The sequence below is a fragment of the Juglans regia genome, chromosome 14, assembly GCF_001411555.2.
Source record: "Juglans regia cultivar Chandler chromosome 14, Walnut 2.0, whole genome shotgun sequence".
Lineage (NCBI taxonomy): Eukaryota > Viridiplantae > Streptophyta > Magnoliopsida > Fagales > Juglandaceae > Juglans > Juglans regia.
Window position 1 is genome coordinate 27,786,221 of NC_049914.1, and position 10,799 is coordinate 27,797,019.

Sequence of the window (10,799 nt, forward strand, 5' to 3'; positions counted from 1 at the left end):
AGTGCATGGTAAAACCAACTTGATCAATACGATCATGATTTGTTGATAAAGGGAAACCAGCGTTCATTAGAAGAAGATTGGTAGGAGATCACGAAGAAGAGGAAGATAAGCAAGAGTGCCACACCCCAAGGACAAGGAGATTCTCCGGCCCTATGAAGCGAATCCGTCTCTTGAAAAGGTCTCAGAAATGAAACACCACCACTAGATAGGCAGTAAAGTATCATCAATACAAGTAAGGGCACAATCAAGCAAAAGAGTTTAACCTGATTGATCAGGTCCTCGAACACCGACTCGTAGGTCATGTACCATGAGAAACCCACGATGAAGAACAGTATGACAACAAAGAAGCAGAGATGGATATTAGGGAAAGAGAGGTAATCTAAGAAAGAATATTGGTTGTAGTATGATCTAGCCATGCATATAAATTATATATATAAAAAAGGAGGGGCACTGAAGAAAATTGGGTTTGAACTGAAGGTTTTTTGCATGTATTCTTGGAGGAGGAGGAGGAGGAGGAGGAGGAGGCCAGGGGTTTAAAATGCTGAGTAGAGAATCATCAACAGGCTTTGTTTAGGATAAGGGTTTTATGCAGTCAAACGAAGCTTATATAGATCAAGGACTGCATGCGCGTGGATATCACGCCAATGATCATGAAGTTGTAATAATATTTCTTGATCTGCTAATTTCGGAACTTCCTGAAAATGGCTATGTGATATAGCTAGGTACGTACGTGTAGCGCCTTTACTTGCATTATGGGGATCCGGAGGCTCATCTTTTTTCGGGATAATTCTTTTGGCCGGTGAGAATAATTCATGGTTAAGAATTCAGATTCGTTGTTCATGTATATGCGTCTACCAATGGTAACGCAACACGTACGACCGACCATTGACATGATGATGATCAGCGTGAAAAGATGCGTTTTTTGGAGGCCAAAAGATCATAAAGTGAAGGCAGAGTTTAGTATATAGTGAAGGCAATGAGGAAGAAATTATATATATATATATATGTCTTGAAAAATGGTGGTCCATTTATATTTACCTTTAGACGCGTAATTCATTAATTATTTAATTAATTGTTGGCAAAAGCTGCCTAACTAAAGGCCAGGGCATGCTATTAATTATGCATGGTTTTATTAATACACATGATTTTTTTTTTCAAAAAAAAAAGAAAATAAATATGCTACTTATTAATTATTGTGATATAAATATCTAATTTTTTTTTTTTGTAGCATGTATGGTGCATATATATAAGTACACATGCATGCAGAATGAGGAGGTCCTCGAATGCCTAGACTAGATATATACCTGGCTAGCAGAGCATGTGTATCCAAACGGAGCCTTAAAAAATCATAATGACCATGACAAAAATTATGCCGGTTTTGTTGAAGCATGATATATATATCTCGCAATTGGCATCTATATGATTAAATCTCCACATCTTTTTGACCATAGCTATCTATACAAGATGTTCCATCAATGGCTGTATAATGATCAAAAGCACTTCCATTCCAATCTTATTAGATCGATGATCTCGCAGATATATTCTCCCCGACCATTTGTTGTCAACTCATTAGCAGCTAAGATCGAGTCATGTAATCAAGCCGACTGATGGTGAAGGCCCACTTCACAAATTCTTTGATCTTTCTAGTTTATTCCACACCGATCGAGCTGTACCAGTCAAGTTCTGGCAGGCATGCCTGCATGCATTCCTCTCAAAACCCACCACGCAAATGAATGAGTCTGTTTTTGATAATTTGTTCGATATTCGTTCGATTAAATTTAATTTGTAAAAAAAAAAATTTATCATGAAAATAGATATTCGTTCGATTAATAAATAATACATATTCGATAAAATTTAACTTGACTTGATTAAAATTATTTAAAATCTATTTTTTTATATTTGAATATATTCGTTAACTCGACTTAATTAAAATACATTCATATATTAATATAAATATACGTACACCTATGTATACTAGCGGTAGTGTAACGTCCAAGGGACGTTTGCCTATTTTTTTTTTTTTTGTTTTTTAATCTAGTGATTAAGGAAGTGTTTTTTAATGATGTTGTAAATTTTTTATTTTTTTAAAAAATTTTTATGATGATTAAAAATATACATAAAAAAAGAAAAGAAAAATAAAAAAATGAAATACATATTTAGGACACATTTTCTGGCTACTTTTTCAATAGCAGTAACAGTTCCTTTTAGTTAATTAAGAATATTATCATATTTAAATTATGTTAAAATTTTAATTATTTATATAGTTTTACTTTTTTAAAAATATTTAACAAAATTTCATCATTTATTTGTATTTTGAGTTTGGACCAAACAATTCTAATAATATCATTAACTGAAGAGTGTATTGTACATTGACAAGGCATTAACTAACCGAAGAGTCTTTTGATTCTACTACCTTTCATCAAGTTATGTTAATAATTTAAAGTTCCTATTAGAAATATATATAATATTTAGACAGTCTTATACTTCACATCACAACTAATTAAATAATAATAGAGTAAATAAATATGATTTTTTGTGATATAAATAAATTTTCTAGCTGCTGATAATTTGTTTATGATTTTTTGTATATATTATTTTTTTGTAGTGAATTTATAATGATTTTATTAATTTTTTTTTCTTCACGTTATCTCTCTCTCTGTGGCCCGATTCATCCGCACGGGCCGTTCTTCTTCAGCCCAGCCCAGCGCCGCCTTGCACTGGCCAGCCTCACCGCCACCACCGGGGAGTTCCTCTCACACCGACGACCGACCGAGACACCATCGATGTCCACCACGCACAGCCCTATCTCTCTCCCGCGGAAACCCATCCGAAATGGGTTTCTCCCATTTCTCTCAACCGGCGCCGCCGTACGTGGCCACCTACCGTCACGACCACCACAGGCGACTCCCCCTCACGCCGGCGACCAACCCAGCCACCATCGATGTCCCCCACGCGCAGCCATATCTGTCCCCCGCGGAAACCCATCCGAAATGGGTTTCTCCCATTTCTCTCAACCAGCGCAGCCATACGTGGCCACCCAGGCCACCGCACCTCCACCACTTTACACCGGCGACAATCTCTACCAAACCCAGCCACCACGATCCTCCATTTCCCTATCCGTCGCACACTGCGATTCATTCGATTGAGCCGTGAAGAAGAAGAAGACGACGCTGCTGGGTGGGTTAGATGTTTAATATTCAACTAAGAACGACTCCGGATTAAGTTAAACTGTTCATTACTGTAGATGTCTTAGACACTTTTAAGATATAGGCAGATATACATATATATATGTTTTACCTAATTATAATATAAGCATAGCACTTAATATATAACATGTAACTTAATTACTTATACATATATATTAAATATACTTCATAACTATATTTTATAATTTATATAATAATTAATTGATAAGATTTAATAATTTCATATATTAATATGTATGAATCATATATGAAATAGATATATATTATCATATTATATGTATGTATTAATAATTTTTATAATCATATAATATATTATTAATATGGATAAATATCAATTAATTAGATATTAATATTTATCTATACGATTAAATAATAAATATCTTTTTTTTACCATTGCTAGCTAGCTATACAAGATGTTCCATCAATGATCAAAAGCACTAGTCTTCTGTTCCAATCTTATTGGATCGATCTCACAGATTCTACCCTCCCATTTGTTGTCACCTCATTAGCAGCTAGGATCGAGTCATGTAATCAAGCCGATTGATGGTGAAGGCCCACTTGACAAATTCTTTGTTCTTTCTAGTTTATTCCACAGCTATCGAGCTGTACTAGTCAAGTACTGGCAGGTATGCATGCACTCCTTTCAAAACCCACCACAATAATTAATCGAGTTGAATTAATAGAGCTGCGAATGAATCAGTCTGTTTAATAGCTTATACAATACTCGTTTAATTAAATTTGACTCATAAAAAAAAAAATTCGTTGTGAAATCAAATATCTACTCAATTAATAAATGATAAATACTCAACAAAATTCGACTCGATTTGACTAAGACTCGTTAAAATTTGCTCGTTTATACTGAGTCGATTCGATTAAAACTTATTTATATATTGATATAAATATACATACACTTATGTATATACATATATACATAGATACATACATATATATATATATGTATTAGCTAATTATAATATAAGCATAGCACTTAATATATAATATGTAACCTAATTACTTATGTCTATATATTGAATATATTTTATAGCTATATTTTATAATTTGTATATTAATTAGTCGATAAGATTTAACAATTTTATATACTAGTATGTGAGAACTATATATAAAATAGATATATACTATAATATTATGTGTATATATTAATAATTTATGTAGGCATATAATATATTGTTATTATAAATAAATACCAACTAATTAGATATTAATTATTTATAAATTTTTAAAATATTACAATTCAATAGATGTTCTACTTGTTAGATGCACAAATTTAATATTAAGTTTTTTATTTTTTATTTATATAATTTTTTAATTATTAAATTTTATTCAAAAATTAAAAAAAAAGAAAATAAACAACTCGAGTCGAGTTTGAGTTCGGATCAACTTGAGCTCGTTTTTAAGATGATCTCGTCTCAATTCGATCTCGATTTTGGGACGATTTCGAACAAAGATTAAATAAAAATTTCGAATTCAAATTTTTTAAATCAAGCCGATATAGGCAAGTCAAAAACCAGTTCGGCTTGATTACAAGCCTAACCACGCTAAACTGACAACAACGATCCATATCACTATTAATCAATTATTAATTATGCTGGTAATTGTGAAGCTTTCAAGAAATATGTGTTTTAAATAATTAATTTAGATATCTGTGCCTAATAATTGGCAACATGATACCGCGTACACGTACAGTTAGGCCGGTTATTTTGGAATATATAATTAATCTGTGTGTAAAAAGTTGTTGATGGAGTGATGATCAAAGCAAGTTAAGATCAATGAGTACTAATTATGATCAACGTACGTACGCTGTGTTTTGATTTAATAAAGAATAAATAATTCCCTCGACATAAAATTATCATCGATGTTACGAAATGGGAATATATATGCATGGTTGATCATGATGGGGTAGTTAATGATGGCAAGGCCAAAATCCCAAAAAATATAGTAGTGATGATGATCATAATGATCTGATCTTGAGAATGAAATCATCATGAAATCTGGCACATCCCAGCTCTCTTTTTCGATATGGTAAGAAGACCAGGATACATATATATATATATAGTAGTTAGCTATCCCTCTTGCTCTTAGATTCCAGCTCCTTCGTGTAGTAAGGATTCAAATCAAACTGCTAAGGAATTTTAATTTATGGTGGACGTTGTTAATGCAAGATAATTTTGGTAGGAAGAGGTGATGGCAAAAATTAATGAAAGAATTCTCTGCATGCATGCAGTATATATATATAAATGGTAGCGATGAATCATGTCAATTTGATTGATAATGGTGGATCACTACAAGAAAAATAGACTTTTGTGGCCATTTCATTGTAGCGAAAAGATTATTTGTGATCAAAATAGATTCATTTTAACTGTAAATAGTCATTTCTTTAGAATTAACTGATCACAAATAAACAATTTTTTTGTAGTGGATACTGGTGACAGGTGTTGGTTGATGTAATTCAAGTAGTCAAAATGGTATGTTATATGAATTGATCTCATGATCACCTACCAACATAAAGTGGATTTTGTTCCCCTATCTTACCAGCAGACAAAAGATGGAAAGCCAAGATCATCTTAATCTGAGAAAGATATAATATCAAACATGAATTTAATTCCACTATCTCGATTTGTATCCTTAATTAATTAGGTTACTGATTTATAAACAACAACAGATCATATTAAGTAGTAAACCTGGCCTCCTCATTTGTAATCTTCCATGTCATCATGTATTTCATCTAGCTCAGTACTACTGCACTACAACATCAAAGCTGCAGAGGATAAACCAATTCCAAGATCAGGATATATATATATATATATATATATATGCTCATTATATATATAAAATTTCAGTAAAGGAGCGTGAAGACCATGTTCTGGATCCCCTTTAGCATCATCACCTTTTATATATATGATACACTTAACAGTACTATATATAGATATGATTGATCAACTCATGAAGACTGCTTTCCGTTTGCTTGTTTGTTTTCTCTCTTTTGCCGAATGCTTTCCGTTTGTTTATGTTCACTTAATCCCTCTCACTTTGTACGTGTCTCCTCATTGGCAAGCACAAACTGCATTGATTTAGATGACCCACTTCAGATATAATATATATATATATATATATATTTATATATCCTTTGCTCAGAATGGGATACAAGTGGCATTCCCGTAAGAAAACATGCAAAGCTCCTTTCAGAAAGTATGCATGACCCATGGTTGGGACCCTCTCTCATGGACCCCAAACTTTAAAGTCACTTAACGGTTAATTTTCTTGAGGCCAAAATCCAAATATATATGATCATGCAGATGCTCTCAAGTAGTACAAAAGCCATAATAGTTCGTTGCTAACCAGCTGGCACATATATATATATATATATATATATATATATATATGCCTATACTTAAAAAGAGCGTACAACGTTACTATTTATTACTGTTCATCATGAACAGTAAATCTAAATCAGCCGATTTTTTTTTTTTTAAAAAAATCTTATCTTATCTTATCTTATTACTGTTCATCGACAGTATGATGAACGATGAATAGTAAAAACTTTTTTTTTTTGTCCGTGTGAATGCTAATGTACGACGTAATACCGCAATCATGCATAGGGAATGAGATAGAAGAAGAAAGAAAAAGTGGAAAAAATATTGATTTTTGAGTTTTAAATGATCAATAAAGAAGCTGTTTTTTTTTTCTTCGCATGTTTTTTTCGCATATCCTATTACTGTTTATTATATCATATACTAAAAATCAACTTTAATTTATAAAATACTAATTTTTTATCATTAAATAAATGATGAAATTTTACTGTACATTTTTAAGAGAAAAAAACTATCTAATTAATTTGAATTTTTAATATAATTTAAATTTCTCTGCCTATACTTAAAAGAGCGTATAACGTTACTATTCATTACTGTTCATCGTGAACAGTAAATCTAAATCAGCCGGTTTTTTTTTTTAAATGTTATCTTATTTTATTACTGTTCATCGACAGTATGATGAACGATGAACAGTAAAGATTTTTTTTTTTTTTTGTCTGTGTGAATGCTAATGTACGACGTAATACCGCAATCGTGCATAGGGAATGAGAGAGAGGAAGAAAGAAAAAGTGGAAAAAATATTGATTTTTGAGTTTTAAATGATCAATAAAGAAGCTGTTTTTTTTTTCTTCGCATATCCTATTACTGTTTATTATATCATATACTAAAAATCAACTTTAATTTATAAAATACTAATTTTTTATCATTAAATAAATGATGAAATTTTATTGTACATTTTTAAGAGAAAAAAACTATCTAATTAATTTAAATTTTTAATATAATTTAAATTTCATAATAAATGATGAACATAAATAAATAATAATTTTATTCTTATACATTAGACTATTTTAATATTTGAAATTACACTTTATTTTTTTCTTCAATTTGACAGATGTGGCAAACGTGCTTTTTTTTATCAATTAGAAAATCTTATGCCATATAGGATTTTACACAAGTACCACTAATTTCAAAATAACCAAGCCATTTATAAAATACTAATATTTCATCATTAAATAAATAATGAAATTTTGTTAAATATTTTTAAAAAAGTATAACTATAAATAATTAGAGTTTTAACATAATTTAAATATGATAATATTCTTGATTAACTAAAGAGAACTGCTACAACTAATAAAAAAGTAACCTGAAAATATGTCATGAATATGTATTTCATTTTTTTATTTTTCTTTTCTTTTTTTCATGTATTTTTTTAATCATCATAAACATTTTTAAAAAAATAAAAAATTTACAACATCATTGGATCAGGAGGGAATTGACAATCTATCTCTTTCCAAACAAAATTATTGAGTTCGAGGAAGAGATTAATAGATTCTTAGGTTTTCATAAACTTTTATATATTTTTTAAAATATTATTTAAATATAAAATATTTTTAATTTGTTAATCTAATTATTACAATTTTCTTAAATATAAATTTTTTAAATTTTAAAACAAAAACTACATTAAAAAATTATATTCCAATAATATTTTAACTTTTATAATATTTTTATTTTAACTTTTTTTCTCTCATTTTCTAAAATCAAATAAAACATCTTAATCTAAATAATTTTATATATTACTATTCACAAACCATGTCACTACTATTAATATATCGATCCAAATCATATCTAAGGATATGATGTCTACGTGTGTTGTTTTTTGAAAGACGAGGCTGCTGCTGGTACATTAAAATTTTTAAGATTTAAATCCAACCCTTCATTTTACCACTTCTAATTTTTTTTTCTTCGGTTGGATTGCTTTGATTTATGCAGTGAAGTACTATCACTATCACAAAAATTCTCCACATCTCTTTTCACTTGTTAGGTGCATAAATTGAGTTCATAAAAAATTCTCTATATACTACTTATTTTACTTATGACTACGTTTTTTTTTTTAATCCAAAACATATTTATATTTTACAAAATAAGTTATTTTTCAACCGGGCAAATGTGCCTCGCACATTGCCCAACCGCTAGTATATATATATAGAGTAATGATACATATAATCGTAGAGTGCACAAACGTCATGCAGTCGCTTTAAAAAAAAGTGGGACTTACTATTAAAAACTTAATTTTTTTAATGTGAATTCCGTATTTATTTACTTTTTTTTAAAGTGATTGTACGACGCTTGCACACTCACAACTGTAACTATCATTTATCATATATATATATTTATGTTCTATTAATATTTTAATTTTATAATATTTTTTATTCAATTTTTTCAATTTCTCATTTCCCAAAACCCAATACATACTTAACTCAAACTATCTCACTACTATTTTAAACTATCTTATTACTATACATAAAATTCTCATCTTATCTCATTTTCCAAATATACCGGCCCTAAGAATGATCAGTTTGGTTAAGACTAATATACAGTGTAAAATTTAATCTTCGATTAATAAAAAAAGGTATTAGTTCTTCCATCTCTTCCCTTTCTTTTCTTTTGAAGTCTTTTCTTCAACCAACTTATCTAACATTAAAGATTCGTAAACAATGAAGTGAGTATCAAAATAGAGATTATATTCAATATAGATGGTGCCAGTAACTTAGGAGCTGCTGGATGTGGGGGGGAGTGTTGCGTGATGACGGTGGAAGATTTCTCTTTGGTTCTTCACTTTGCTTAGGAGTGGGAACAAACACTCTTTACAGAAATGATGGCTTTAAAGCAGGGGCTTCTATACTGTCTTCAACCTGGTTTTTCTGAGGTTCTTTCTGAATCTGATTCTGTGGTGCTAGTTAACTGGCCTTGGCTTAGCTTTGTTGCAATAATTCCTATCCTCCCAGGAAGTTTAATGCTATATGGGAAGACATTTTGTTCTTCCATGATCAAGTCCTATCTTTCTTTGTTCAGCAACCACTTGTAGGGAAGGAAACTCTGTTGCTGACCAACAGCCAAATCTGGTGCAAATTGTTGTTCTGATCAGGCTTATTTCTTTTCTTCTCATCAGCCCAAACTAGCATGGGTTGAATAATGCCATCTAATATTATAAATAGGAGTAAATAGTAAGACATGATTGGATCCAATTTTATAAGTTTTTAAGTTATCAAAATCCAAAGATCAAGCTTTCATGGATTGAAGAACTGTCACTTGGAGATTCATAAGATGGATGTTCATCCCATGTCAGGATAATGTTGGGGTGAAAATAGATCTTAGTTTCATTCTTTGTCATAGTAGAAACAACTATGAGCTCTGATATTGCTACCCATTATCCCCATCATAGGACAGGCTTGAGAGTTAAGATCACTTCCAAACTTAGAAAGTTGAAACCGAAAGTGCCATCTTCTGGCTGCAATTAAAAAAAAGGTCTATATAAGCCCCTCAAAAGCCTTTACAGCCCATGGTCTAAAGCTCCTGGATTTTAGGTACCATGGGTTTAAGACATGGAAATGGAAACATTCCTGAACAATACAACGTTTCCCAAGTTCCAGATTGCCGGTGCTAACATTACCCAACTCAAATGATATGGCCCAAGCTCGGATAGCTCGGACTGCATCTAGTGAGTAGTGACTCTATTCTAAGGAGTAATACTATTTTTTTTTGTCCTAAGTTTCATCATTTTCGGTCATGTCTACTGAATTCATATATATACCACTTAAATTAATAGTTATTTCATCAACATGTGTGAACGAAGACGATAAAATCTATCGTGAAGAAGAGTTTTTACGCTACTTGAGTCGTACAGAACATGGTAATTTATTTCTTTTAGGGTCAAGACTTAGTCCCTTTGGACCCTTTCAATGGCGAAGTTGATCATGTCAGTGACAGGATAGTAGTACATTTCTTTTAGGATAGTAATATATAGACCTAGACCACAAAAACCTTGTCATTCTTAGTCGTGCCATGTGGGGTAGAATTGAAGAGTTGGTGATCGAGGAGGATCCAAGTCATATGATACTGCATTGTTAGATTGCACATTGATTGCATTGAAATACCTTGTGTTGGCAGATCATCGCAAATATGTAGAAAATAATGATCTTTCCCTGATTTGGGACAATTTTGAGCACCTTTCGGTATTTTGGCCATAACTTTGGTTATGGGTATC